General features: G+C 40.7%; 1 protein-coding gene across 6 annotated transcripts in view; it reads left to right on the top strand.

Moving 5' to 3' along the window:
• Positions 1-593: 593 nt before the first annotated feature.
• BTBD7 (BTB domain containing 7) overlaps positions 594-14,393 on the top strand; it is an 81,129-nt gene continuing 67,329 nt past the window's right edge. For 4 of the 6 annotated variants that reach the window (XM_004262357.4, XM_049706577.1, XM_033419267.2 and 1 more), the window contains exon 1: positions 594-732. The gene's annotated coding sequence lies outside the window, so the exon portion shown is untranslated. Of the gene's footprint in view, positions 733-927; positions 1,250-14,393 lie in introns of those variants that run through there. The other 2 variants (XM_049706576.1, XM_033419255.2) reach the window with 2 other exon arrangements.

Genomic DNA, 14,393 nt, shown 5'->3' with positions numbered 1-14,393 from the left:
CAAATCCACTATACAACTAGCAAGGTGGTGTCTGTAAAAGTACCATACAGACAGGGCTTAAGATAAACTGCCAAGAAAACGCCAAGACTGTCAAAAAGGACTTCTCTGTGGAAGCGCAGTCTTCGCTTTACGAAAGATGTGTCGTGAGCGATAGATCATGATGCCGGCCGCCGAATGGAAACATGAATTGGTAGAACCGGTCGTGCGGTAGCGTAGTCATTATAATTCCACTCTGACAGATTTAATGATTTGCCACAATTCCCCGGAATAAGCAAGATGCTGCAAACGAGCTTCAGACTCCGAGCGGAGAGCGGGAATAATGCGCGCGCACTCGGCTCCAACCGATCCCAGGTCCCGTGAACGCGCCTCCCCGGCCAGCCAGGGCGCGCGCGCCGCCGCCGGCCCACGTGACCCCGGGCGCGGCGGCGGCGGCGGGGACTGGCGGGGGCTCGGGCCGGCTCCGCAGCGCCGCGCAGGCGCCCCAGGCCTGCGCCGAGCCAAGCCCCTCCTGCTCGCTCCAGGCGTCAAAATGGCGGCGAGAGAAACCTGGAGAAGCCCCGGAGCCTGAGCCACTGACAGGAGCTGAGACGGGAGGTGGCGGCGGCGACGGCAGGAGGAGGATGGCCGGGGGCGCTGGCGCCGGTGCGGACGGCGGTGCAGGCGGCGGCGGCGGGGGCGACGGCCGCGGTCCCAGCGGCGGCAGCAGCAGCAGCGGCGGGAGGAGCCTCCGGGGTGAGTGTCCCTCGATGTCTCTGAGGCTGTGAGCCGAGGCTGTTACCGGCGCGGTGCTGGGCGTCCCGACGAGGAAGGGGCTGTGCGGGGGCCGTGGGGGCGCAGGGCTGGGGCCCGGCCGCCGCGGGGGGCGCGGGGCCGGGGAAGGGTCGCTGGTCCGTCTGGGGCTGAGGCGGCGGTGGCAGGCTGACCGGTCCTGGTGCGCTCAGCGGGGCGGGCTGGGCAGTGCGCAGCCGTCCCGGGGGCAGAGGCGCGAGGTGTGGCGCTTGGGGTGGGGAGAGCGGCCCGAGGTGGCCGCGGCGGCGGCTCGGCCGGCTCCAGTCTCGGGGCTACGAAGGGCGGGACTCGTCGCTCCCAGGACGCCGGGAAACCGCTCCCGAGACTCGGGCGCGTGTTTACCCGGCTGCGGGGCTGCGACCGCCCCGGGGTGGGCGTGAGAGCTGCCGTCCGGAATCAGGGGTCGAGGAGTGCAGGCCTGTGTACGGCTGCTCCCCGGGGGAGAAGTTAGATTATCCGGGTAAGTTACTGTTTCGGGATCAAACTGGAATTGCGCTTTGACAGGTTGGGAGAGAGACAATACGGAGTCGTTGGTAAAGAATCCTGTGCTTGGAGTGCTTGAAAGGCTAAAAGCGTGCATTTTTCAGTGTCTCATCATTTGCACAGCTGTTTATTAGCCTTACCCCGAAGATGAGAACTTTCTCACCGTTTGGGGGGAGGAAGCCCTGAGTGTTGTTTCTGCTTTGAACTACAATAGCACCTCTTCACATACCAGCACAGATAATAAGTACTCTGGATTAGGCCTAATTCGCAGAAGCAGTCTTGGTTTTACCAGAGAACTGTTTCCTCTGCTAAAACATCTTACTGTAATGAGGAAATAGGCATTTTTACAGAATTACTTCGTTTTTTCAAGTAGCAGAATCTTTTGTCTCTGAATAGCATCCATTTCTTTTAGATTGCTGAAATCAATTACTTTCTCCCGGAAATGTGAAAGAAAGATTTGAAATTGCAAGAATCATACATGTTAATGGCAGCTGTGATTAAACTTGTCCTGGAATTTTGAAGTCAGAAAAACCTTTAACGATATGATGTGACTTGTTTTAGAACTGGGAAACTAGGCCCAGGGAGATGAGTGACTCGCTGTGGGTTCTGCAGCTGGCGAGGGATTGGACCAAAACTAGGATCTAGGCCTCTCTCCGCCCTATTTAGAGAGCTCTTTTCACTACACTCCTGAGCCTCGTATTCTTCATTGATTGCATTCTTCACCACCATCCTCATCCCTGGGTCTTTGTACAATGTAGTTGAAAGGAGAAATCAGAGAGAGCGCCTCACTCTGATTCTTGACAGTTACTGTCAGTTACCACAAGTAACTCATGAAGATTCTTCTCCCTGACCTGAATTTAATAAAAAACCAACTGACATTAGAGTTTTCATAGGTCTGTGACTGACTATATTTCTGTCCAGTTGTAGCATTGCTTATTTATGCATGCATTCAGTAAAACCAGTATTCTGTCCCACAAAACCTAACTACTATATTGTTTTGTTCCTCATTACCAGCATTTAAACAGGTTCTTTGTATCAGGCTCTAATTTTAGGATTTAAAACACCTGTGTTGTGTTTGCCGGGTTGTACCACCTGGTTTCCACATAGCCACTTGAGTCACAGCAGCTTTCTGTGTTGTGTGTCACAGGCTAACCTTCAGAAGTAGTCATGTCAAATGCTTCTGATTTCATATTCTAGTCATTGAAACTTACACACCAGAGTTGTACCTTGTGTTCAGTTACACAGGTGATTATTGAAGATCTGCTTTGTATTTTGCAATACTAGGTGCTACTGGAGAAAGAAACAAGTGAAATATGTAGACTTTGCCCTCAGAAAAGATAAGATGTACCCCTCTGAGCCTAGAAAACAATCTATCAATACAAAGTATGCTGTACGGGCTTCCCTGGTGGCGCAGTGGTTGAGAGTCCGCTTGCCATTGCAGGGGACGCGGATTCGTGCCCCGGTCCGGGAGGATCCCACATGCCGCGGAGCGGCTGGGCCTGTGAGCCATGGCCGCTGAGCCTGCGCGTCCGGAGCCTGCGCTCCGCAACGGGAGAGGACACAGCAGTGAGAGGCCCGCGTACCAAAAAAAATAAAACAAAGTATGCTGTACGTGTTCTGGTTAGAGGGAGATGAGTGAGACCTCAGGAGTCTAAATAACTTCCTGGAACACTTGGGACTTGAGCTAGCTTCTGTGAGGGTTTAGATTTACAGAGAGATTGGAGCAGTTACTTTGTGAGGGAAAAGCAAGAGTGTAATGTGGAGATTAGCTTTGGGGGAGGGGAATAGAGAGGGAAACTAGGATGAGCTGACAACTGAATTTCCTTGGGAAGACATTAGACAGTTGAAAGGATATGTTTGTAGAAGAGTTTGAGTACTGGATTGAGATTTGGATTTTTATCCTCTTGTGCAAGATATGGGGAGACTTTGAAAGTTTGGAGGCCACACATTAATATGTTAAAACTGCCAAGACGCACCTGTCAGTGATCTGTTGGTTGAGTTAGAATGAGGAGAGAGTGGAATGAACCAGGGACAGTAGTAGCTATTGCAGTTACCTGGGTATGAAGAGATGAGATCCTACACTAAGATAGAGTCACTAGGAAAGATGCATAGCAGGTATCTTTTTTTTTGTTGCTGTTTTTATTGTGGTAAAATATACATAACATAAAATTTGCCATTTTAACCAGTTTTAAGTGTACAGTTCTGTGGCATTAAGTGTATTTCACATTGTTGTGCAACCATTATCACCATCCATCTCTAGAACTCCATTCATCTTCTGCAGCTGAAACTCTATACCCTGTAAACACTAAGTCCCCACTTCCCTTTACTCTTAGCCCCTGACAACCACTATGCTGCTTTCTGTCTCTACGAATTTGATTACTCTAGGTATTTCATGTAAGTAGAATCATACAATGTTTGTCCTCTTGTGACTGGCTTATTTTCACTTAGCATAATGTTCATCCATGTTGTAGCATTTGTCAGAATTTCCTTCATTTTTAAGGCTGAATAATAGTCCATTGTATGTATATACTGCATTTTGTTCATCCATTTATCTGTCAGTTGATACTTCATATGCTTCCACTTTTGGCTTTTGAAATAATGTTGCCATGAACATAGGTGTGCTCATATCTGTTTGAGTCCCTGCTTTCATTTCATTTGGGTATATATCCAGAAAATTTTACATTCCCACGAGCATGCGTCAGGGTTCCAGTTTCTCCACATCCTCACCAACACTTGTTGTTTTTATTATTTTGATAACAACCATCCTAATGGGCGTGAAGTGATATCTCATTGTGGTTTTCACTTGCATTTCTCTAAAGATTAGTGATATTAGCATCTCTAAAGCTTATCAGCCTTTTGTATATCTTCTTTGGAGAAATAATCTATTTAAGTTTTTTGCCTATTTTTTAATTTAGTTGGTTTTCTTTGTTGTTGTTGAGTTGTAGGTGCTCTTTATGTATTCTGGATACCAATCCCTTATCAGATAGATGATTTGCAAATATTTTTGTCATTCCATGCATTGCCTTTTCACTCTGTCGAGTGTACTTTGATGCACAAAATGTTTTTTTTGGTAAGTTTTTAATTGTAATGAAGTCCAACTGATCTAGTTTTTCTCTTGTTGCTTATACTTTTGGTGTACATCTGAGAAATTATTGCCAAATCCAGTGTCATGAAGCTTTTCCCCTTTAAAACTCTTCTAAGAGTTTTCCCCTCAAAAAAACTCTTATGTTTAGGTCTCTGCATGTGGATATCCACTTTTTCCAATGCCATTTGTTGAAAAGACTATCTTTTTTTCATTGAATGGTCTGCCCATCTTTGTTGAAAATCACTTGACCATACATTCGAGGGTTTATTTCTGAAATCTATTGGTCCGTAAGTCTGTCTTTGTGCTGTCACCGTACTGTTTTGATTACTCTAGCTTTATAGTAGTTTTGAAATCAGAAGTGTGAGGCCTCCAACATTGTTCATTTTCCAAATTGTTTTGGCTGTTTGGGGTCCCTTGAGATTCCATATGAATTTTAGATAGATTTTTCTATTTCTGCAAAATATGTCATTGGGATTTTTTTGATAGGGATTGCATTGAATCTGTAGATTGTTTGGAGTAGTGTTGACATCTCTTCCGGTCTTCCAGTCCGTAAACACCAGATGTCTTTCCATTTATTTGTGTTTAATTTCTTCCCACAACATTTTGTAGTTTTCAGTGTAAAAATCTTTCATCTCCTTGGTTAAGTTTACTCCTGAATATTTTATTCTTTTTGGTACTATTGTAAACGTGATTGATTTCTTAATTTCCTTTGCGGATTGTTCATTGTTAGTGTATAAACACAACTCATTTTTGTGTGTTGATTTTGTATCCTGCAACTTTACTGAACTCATTTATTTTAATCGTGTGTGTGTGTGTGTGTGTGTGTAATCTTTAGAGTTTTCTACATATAAGGTAAGGTTGTTTTCTAACAAAGATAATTTTATGTCTTCTTTTCCAGTTTGAATGACTTTTCTTTCTTTTTCTTGCCTAATTGCTCTGGCTAGGACTTCCAGTACCGTATTGAATAGAAATGGTGAAAATGCACATCCTTGTCTTGTTCCTCATCTTAGAGGGAAAGCTTTCAGTCTTTGACCATTAAGTATGATGTTAGCTGTGGATTTTCCATACATAACCTTTATTATGTTGAGCTAGTTTCCTTATATTCCTGGTTTGTTGAATGTTTTAGCAGGTATGTTTTAAGAAAAAAATTCAGTTATGGGTACGGAGTTTCTACTTGGTGAAAGAAGATTCTTGTGTCATTGGTGGAATGTTATTGTCAGGTTGTTTTTTTTAAGCATCATCTTTGTACATTTGCAGTTATGTTCTGGCTGAAAAAAATACTGCTATAGTTATTCAGTGGGGAAGACTGACACTAATCAAATAATCATACAAAATATGCCTGAGTAGCTATAGTACTATTTTGCTTCCAGCTGTATTCCCAGCAGCTAGCATAGTGCCAGGCACATAGGTGCTCACTAAAGTTATTAATTGAATTTAAAAGCAGAAGACTAAGATTTAACCCAATAAGCTAAAAAATACATTGTTTATAATTTTTATAGAAAGTGTTTATTCTGTTTTAAACCACCTTCCCTCTTAACCCAGTCTTGGTACAGTGGTAATAAAACAAAATCAGACTTCTCCACTCTAAAAAGAAACAGGCAAGTGACTTTTTCTAAAACAATTATCTTTTTTAAGATGAGACAACATTTTTCTTTTTAAGTTGATGATAATGGAAGTTGGTTATCAGAATCCAAAATTTCAAAGGGAAGCATAGTTTAAAGGAAACTTTTCATGTAGCTACTAACTTCAGATTTATATTGAAATTCAAACATTCAGTACCTAGTTTATTTACAAAACAAGTTCAAAAATTTTTAATGCAAGCTTCAGTTCTTTTAATTTTTAAAATTTTGACAGTCTAAATTTTTTCTTTTCTTTTTTTTTTTTTGTGGTACGCGGGCCTCTCACTGTTGTGGCCTCTCCCATTGCGGAGCACAGGCTCCGGACGCGCAGGCTCAGCGGCCATGGCTCATGGGCCTAGCCGCTCCGCGGCATGTGGGATCCTCCCAGACCGGGACACAAACCCGTGTCCCCCGCATCGGCAGGCAGACTCCCAACCACTGCGCCACCAGGGAAGACCAGGCAGTCTGAATTTGACATTGCAAGTTGAGTCTTTCACAGCATCCTTACTATCTCAGATAATGTAGAAACTTCAAAAACATATAATGTACTAAGTTTTATAAATTGACATTAAATCCATATAATGAACATTATGTTAAAGTTGGAATAAACAGAAATCACTTTAATACAATACACAGAACATCCTTTAAATCACAAGATTCAAAAAAAATCTGCTTTTTTGAGCATTGTTGGAGTTTTTAGACATAGTTGTGATGTATTAGAACACTGGACTGGGAATCAGACCTCCATTCAGATTCTGATTACTATTTATAGTTTTGCAATCTTAAGCAATCCATTTTACCTGACTGAGGCTTAATTTTTCCTCATCTGTAAGAGGGAAAACACACACACACACAGTGTTTTACGTAGCAGCTTTGCCACCTTGTATTTTTTTATTCCATTCTTTCCCTCCCTGTTACCACTTACTAGTCTGGACTATTTATTGAACAGCCTACCAGTGGAGTCTCTGCCATTTGTTCTCCCACTTTTCCTCTCCTTCTCTGGCTGTTCTCTATATTGCTACCACACTTTTTAAAAAATGCAATTGGAGGATGTTACTTCCCTACCTAAAAAACTTGTGTTGACTTCCCATTGTCTATTGGGTAAAGTCCAAACTCACAACAGTTTGTAGACTGTGTCTAACGTTAGATTTCCCATTACTCTAGTCATACTAAGCTGTTTCTTGTTCCTACTACTTCTGTTTTTCATGTGTTTATCCCAGTGCTTGGAGTTCTCCTGTTCTTTGTCATCCAGGAGACTCTGAGAAGATGACTCATCACCCATTTCAGTGGTAGATTTTGATTACTCCAAGCCAGTCGGCTCAAGGCATTTCCCTGTAAATTATTATTTGTCCCAGTTAGATTGAAAGGAAAGAGACATTCTGTTTCTGGGGGAGAGGATTTTTTCCCCTATTGTTTGTGAGCAAGAGAACATGTGGCCCCAGTCGCCACTGGCAGCTGTCTTGTGACCACAGGGGATGATGAAACATGCCCTGAGGATGGCAGAACAGAGAGGTAGAACCAACGTAGGTGCATGACAACATTATTTTAGACACGTATTGTGCTGGGCCTGGGGCTTTCCCTACCGTGGGATTTCTCTTCGTGAATATATTCCTATTGTTTAAGCCAATTCTTCGGGGTTATTTGCCATCAGAAATCTGATTCTTACAGGTCGTCTTTATTCTTCAAGACCCAGTTCAAAAGTTAGTTTTACTAGTAATCATACACTCGCTCCCTTAGTACTTTGGACCTTTCTTCCAGTCCTTATTTACTATATTTATCATCAGTTGCGCGTGTGTGTAACTCCTCCACGTAACTCTTTGTAGTTTGAGCCAAAGCCTGTAGGATGTAGCACAGTGTCTGGTAAACTATAGATACTCAGTGAGTTGTTAGGATGAAATAATAACATGAGTAAGTGCTTTGTAAACAATGTTTTAATAAATATGAGGTATGTTATTGAGTTTAAAACTAAAGTGAGATGGAAAAATCAATTAGGCCAGGCATGCAAAATGTTCTTTGCTTGCCCTTGTTTTCTAAAAATATCCACTTAGATAAAAAGTTTGACAGTCTCTTCTAGCTACAATTCCTTAAATTTTATGAACACTCTTACCTACTTAAACCAGGAATCATGGAAGGAGCAATAATGAATTGTGTTGTTAGTGTGCAGTTTCCTTCCTTCTTTAGGGGGAGACTGAATGCCAGAAGAATTTCAAGTATAGTGTCTTTTTTTCCCTATATTCTGAAATTATACTTATTTAATTTGTTTTATCTGGAATTTACTTGTGAGTTGTTCTTTAGAGAAAAATTCCATAACATGCTTCATAAGACTTAATTATGCTTGTCTTCAGACTTTGCCAAAATATTTCTTGCTTGCTTGAGACTAGACATGAGAATTTTCTGGTTAGGAAAAAAGCTTTGAGGCAGAACTAGATGAGTTTGTAGTGAATGTTAGTAATAGCTTATGACAGAGAAATCTCATTATAGCCTTAATTATGAAGTCATAGTTCTGTCACATGCTTCAACGGTAAAGTCTGACAAGGGAGGAAGGATAGGGAAGGAGAGTTAAAATTCCCAACTTGGTGTACCTCACCATTTGTTGGCTTCAGTCAAATAAAACTTTGACATACTAATTTGTAGTTATTTTTAAAACAAGGTAAGGAGGAATACAGTACACATTAGAAATTGTAAAATCATCTGTTGGACTGAGTATGAAAAGACAGATCTGTCTATGAAGAACAGCCTTCTTGTTTTGACGTCTAGTTGTTTGTTCCCTTGGTACCTTAGTTTCCACATCTGTAAAATGAACAGTATCACCCTCTTTAGGGTTCTTTGATTAATTAAGATGATCTATGTGAAAACACAATATAGTGTTCTGAGGATAGACGCTCAGGCATTCCTTTTTTTTTTTTAAACAGAGATTATTTTATTTTTTAAAAAATATTTATTTATTTGGCTGCACCGGGTCTTCCTTGTGGCACGTGGGATCTTTAGTTGCGGCACACAGGATCTTTAGTTGTGGCATGCGGGATCTAGTTCCCTGACCAGGGATCAAACCTGGGCCCCCTGCGTTGGGAGCGTGGAGTCTTAACCTCTGGACCACCTTGGGAAGTCCCTCAGGTGTTCCTTTTAATATTGAGCTGCATGAGCCACTTGTATATTTTGGAGATTAATCCTTTGTCAGTTGCTTCGTTTGCAAATATTTTCTCCCATTCTGATGCTTGTCTTTTTGTCTTGTTTATGGTTTCCTTTGCTTTGCAAAAGCTTTTAAGTTTCATTAGGTGCCATTTGTTTATTTTTGTTTTTATTTCCATTTCTGTAGGAGGTGATTCAAAAAGGATCTTGCTGTGATTTATGTCATAGAGTGTTTTGCCTATGTTTTCCTCTAAGAGTTTTATAGTGTCTGGCCTTGCGTTAGGTCTTTAATCCATTTTGAGTTTATTTTTGTGTATGGTGTTAAGAAGTGTTCTAATTTCATTCTTTTACATGTAGCTGTCCAGTTTTCCCAGCACGGACTTATTAATTCTTGAATGAGAAAAAGTCTGTCGGTTTGTGTGTGTATGTGTATGTGTGTGTGTTTAAGTAACAAAAACTCTCTAGAATAAAGTTCAAACTCCCTTTCATGGATCATATGGCTTTTTGTTATCTAGGCTCTGCTGCTTCTCTGGGCTCATACCTTATTACTGCCAAATACCTCCCGGTTACACTCTGCATGTAGAATTGCTTTAATTTCCTTAGTGAGCCAGGTTTTGTTCTTTCCTTGGGCCTTCACATAGTCAGATTCCTCTGCCTTTTAGAGCATTATTTTGTCATCCCAAACCCTCTCCACCATTACCTTCACCAAGAAAAAAGTTCACACTTATTGTCAGTCTTAGATCTTATCTCAGATGTCACTTTCTCAACAGCCCCATAAGGTAAATACTTTTAAATATTATCATCAGATACAGAAAAGATAAACAATTTGACCAAGATCACAAAGCTTATGAAATGGCAGATCTGGATCCAAACCTAGACAGTTTGGCTCTAGAGTTCATCTTCACTAATCTGTGCTTCCTCTACATTGTAACGGCCTATTTATCTGCTTGTCCCTGAGTAATTTAAAAGCAAAAATTATGTCTATCTAGTTCATTGTTATATCCTCATGTGCCTATTATCAGCACATAGTAGGTGCTCAGAAAATGTTTAAATGAGTGACTGTCTCTTATTTGAGAGCAGAATTTGTGGTTAAACTCCTCTTAGTACCTTTCACATAATACATGTAAGTAAATAGTCTTTTCATGCTTATGATACAAAGTGAAATTTATATGATCAAGTTCATTGTGGCTTTGAAATATATTGCACTTTGTAACCAAAGATAGTTACAGCCCCATTTTTATAATCACTGTTAACTCATTTTATCCTTTTCTAGCAATGTTACTTGGCATCTTAAACTGGTGCTTTTGTAGGCTTCCTTTTCACATGGTATCCCTATGAACTGTTAAAATACAGATTATTTGTAACTCATTTCTAAATGGTACATAGGAGATTTTACAAAATAAAATTACACTAGTATATGCACTCTGATCATTTATATCTATTAACCTTTTAATGGACGTGATTGCTGTACATATATGGAACTTAGAAAAAAATAGAAGCACCCACATTTTAAACCTTGATGGTATCCCAAAAGATGAATGGTTTATCTATATAGAATAGTCACAGGGTAAATAATGATTTAAGACATGCACATTGTTGTTCATGTTGATGGGAGAAATTGGAATGTTGTATTTCAATACACTTTTCAAATAAGTAATGCCTGAAGCTGCTTCCAGGTTCATGCTCTAATCAGGGTCAGTAGGTTAGAGAACCAGAAAAGTCTTCCTCCTGCATGAATGTTCTCACTTTACCAAAGACTTTGCTTCTTTGGTTAATCATTCTCTCTTCCGTATCCCCTATGCTCTGGTACAGGGTTTCTCAGCTTTGACACTACTGACATGTTGGGTCAGATAATTCTTTGTTGTGGGGCGCTGTCCTGTACTTGCAAAATGTTTAGCAGCATCCGCAGCCTCTACTCACTAGGTTCCGGTAGTACCCTTCTTCACTCCTAGTTACGGCAACCAAAAATGTCTCCAGGCATTGCCAAATGTCTCCAGGGGAGCAGAGTCACCCAGTTGAAAACTGATGCTTTACTGCATCATCCCTACTCATTTGTTACAATATCTCCCTCTCTTTCATACACACACCTTTCCAGACTTTCACATCCTCTCTATTACTGCCTCATTTCTTGGCACCTTTTGCAGTCTTTTTTGAAAAGAGTTATAAAACATCTCACTCCAGTTTTACTTCCGGTTCAGTTTCCTCTCTTCAGTTCTGTGAAACCACATTTTTCTGGTTTTCCTTTACATCTGTGGCTGCTCCATTTTGGTCTCCTTTATCAGCTCTACTCACTGGACAATGGCATAATTTCTGCTTCTTTCTTACTTTTTCTTATCTCGTCAACTCCTGCCTTTCTTGCCTCATTTCTTTGTATGTTGTCCCTCATATACCTATTAATTCTTAAGCTGTTCTCTCTGTTGAAATGCCCTTACCTATGTTTCTCCCTATTTAAATTCTAATATCCTTCAAGAACCAAAGCAGATGTCATCTTTCCATGAAAGCCTTTTGTAATCACTAAAGCCTTTTCTAGTCCTCTAACGTCCATGCCATGTTCCTGTTCTTTCTCTCTGTCTTCCACTTGCAGCTTTGTGTTATTTATGTATTGGAATATGTCCTGCACTAGACACTAAGCTCATCTTTGTATCCCTGACATTACCTGGCTAAGTGCCCTGCACATAGTTGGTGTTTAGATAGTTGTTGCAGCAATGATGAGGAGGTAGCAGTAGAGTGGAAAGGATTTAGTAAAAACAGTAATGACCTGAAAGGTTGTTAAAAGTAGGAGAAAAAGAAGAAAACTGAAGAAAATTTAAAACTGCTCATGGAATTCTTTACATTCTCTCCTTTCATGGTTTCTTTGATATGGGCCTTTTCTGGTTTCATTCTCCATTTCTAAGCACCTTATTTATTAAGGACCCGTTATGAGCCAGGCACTCTTCAAGATACTTGGAATACAGTAACTGGAAAAGGAAACTGTCCCAGTACTGTAGGAACTTAGTCTCTTTGAGGATGTAGAAATCTTAACAATTAATTGCCCCTACAGAGTGGTAAGTACTGAAATTGAAGTGTATCCAAAACTTTCTGGTAGCACAGAGGAAAGGGGTGACTTCTCAATTTGAAATAAACCTCATTCAGATGCCACTTCTTACATGCAACCTATTTGGGTCACTACCCAGCCTGATTAGTGTTTTCCATGCTTTCCTTTACTTTGTTCTCTTTCAGCTACCAAATTATAAGCATTTCCTGTGCCTCAGTACTTAGCCTTCCGTTCATTCTTTTATATCCTTTTCTTTAGGAAATGGATTTAGTTTTGAGGCTTCAGCTGACAAGTTTCAAAGCCATACCAGCTACAACAAAACATTTTTTTTGTTGTGAAATAATACACATGCAAAGAAGCATAGTAAACAAATTTAAGTTTAACTTATTTTTTTAACAAATTATTTTAATGCTGACACCACCATAGTCACTAAATAGAACAGTGGAAGCATGCTCAAAGCCCCACTCATGCCTCTTCTCAATCACAGCCACCTTAAAGGTCACCGCTATTCTGCTTTTTATGGTAATTGCTTCTAAGATTTAAAAAAAAAAAGAAGAAGAAGAAGCCCTGTACCTGAATACCAACTAGATATTTATTCCAAAACAATATAGTTTCATTTTGGGAGACTGGGAGACAGAGGTGGAGGGAGACATTTCACACTATTCTATCTTGTTCTTGCACTGAAACCCCGAAGAACATCCCCAGGTTCACTAGGAGGACTCACCTGACAGAGCACATAGTCATACTCATGGAGATCATTTATTACAGCACAGGATACAAAACAAAATCAGCAAAGAAAAAAGACACATGAGGCTAAGTCCAAAGAAAAACAGGGGCAAGTTTCCAAGAGGTCTCTTCCGGTGGAGTCACACAGGTCACACTTAGTTCCTCCAGCACTGACTTGTGACAGCACAAGTGAAATATTGTCTTCTAGGGAAGCTCATTAGAGACTCAGCACCTAGGGTTTTTACTGATGGCTGGTCACACAGGCATCTACTACCTAACATGTATCAAAATTCCAGGCTCCCAGAAGGAAAGCAAATATGCAGCATAAACCATACTGTTTGCACAGACAGTTTAAGTACAGTGCGCTGTCCTTATCAGTTAAGGAATGGCAAAAACACGGAAAGTCCAAGTTCCCAAAGACCAACCAGGGCCAGCCTTTCAAGCAGGCCTTTCTAAGGATAGCAGTTTCAGGCCTGCTGTGGCTAACTTTTTTCTGCTTGATATTTTTCAATTCAAAATTTAAATAAATAAAAACTCAGCTTTCAAATAGTGTCATTTTCTCTTAAAATATATCAACACTAACCCAGTGCAAACCTTCACTTTATACATCCACTACTATCATATGATTGAAAGTATGTTCTATGGAACATTGGGCATGGCCTATTATTGGTCTTTCTTAAAGTTCAGGAATACTGAATTAAGCAAAGTTATACAGGTTACTTAGCTGCAGGACTCTCAGCCTTTTGCTGTGATGTGTGTGACCTGGCCTCTATCTACCTGTCTTGCCTCATCTTACATTATCTCCCTTCCCTACTTCCCCTGCGTCAGCCACCTTGGCCTTCTTGCTCTTCCTAGAATTTGCTAAACTATTGACTCTGCTGTAACTCCCCAGCATCACATCACTACTACCTCTGTCAATAAATAATATCAAGCTTTATTTATTTATTATTTGGTTGTGCTGGGTGTTGGTTGCGGTAGGCAGGCTCCCTAGTTGCGGCTCACGGGCTCCTTAGTTGTGGCATGCATGTGGGATCTAGTTCCCTGACCAGGGATTGAACCCGGGCCTGCTGCACTGGGAGCGCAGAGTCTTATCCACTGCACCACCAGGGAAGTCCCTCAAGCCTTATTTATGTTTATGTATTATTTATATTTATGTATGTGTTTAAGATCTTTCTTCTGTATGCTATATGTGTTCTTTATGTCTTGTGGGCTTATTAATGCCAGTAAATCAACTTATTCTTTCTCATAGCACCCCATGCCTTTCATGGTATTTATCTCAGTGTATGATTTTATTTTTGTAATTACTTGCTTAAATGTCCATTTCTTTCACTTGATTGTAAGCAACATGAAAACCAAGACTATTTTGTTCACAACTATAACCTTCAACACTTGGCATAGAGCACATAATTGGTATTCAGATTCTTAATGAATAATATAAATAATTCTACAAAACTGGGCTATAGTAAACAGTGTTTCCCAAACTAACCAAGATTTTTTTTTAAGGCTCATTTCATTGTATTTTGCAAGA

This window comes from Orcinus orca, chromosome 2 (assembly GCF_937001465.1).
Source record: "Orcinus orca chromosome 2, mOrcOrc1.1, whole genome shotgun sequence".
In the NCBI taxonomy this organism is placed as follows: Eukaryota; Metazoa; Chordata; class Mammalia; order Artiodactyla; family Delphinidae; genus Orcinus; species Orcinus orca.
The sequence above is the reverse complement of the archived record's forward strand: the minus strand, read 5'-3'. Positions and strand labels throughout refer to the sequence as shown.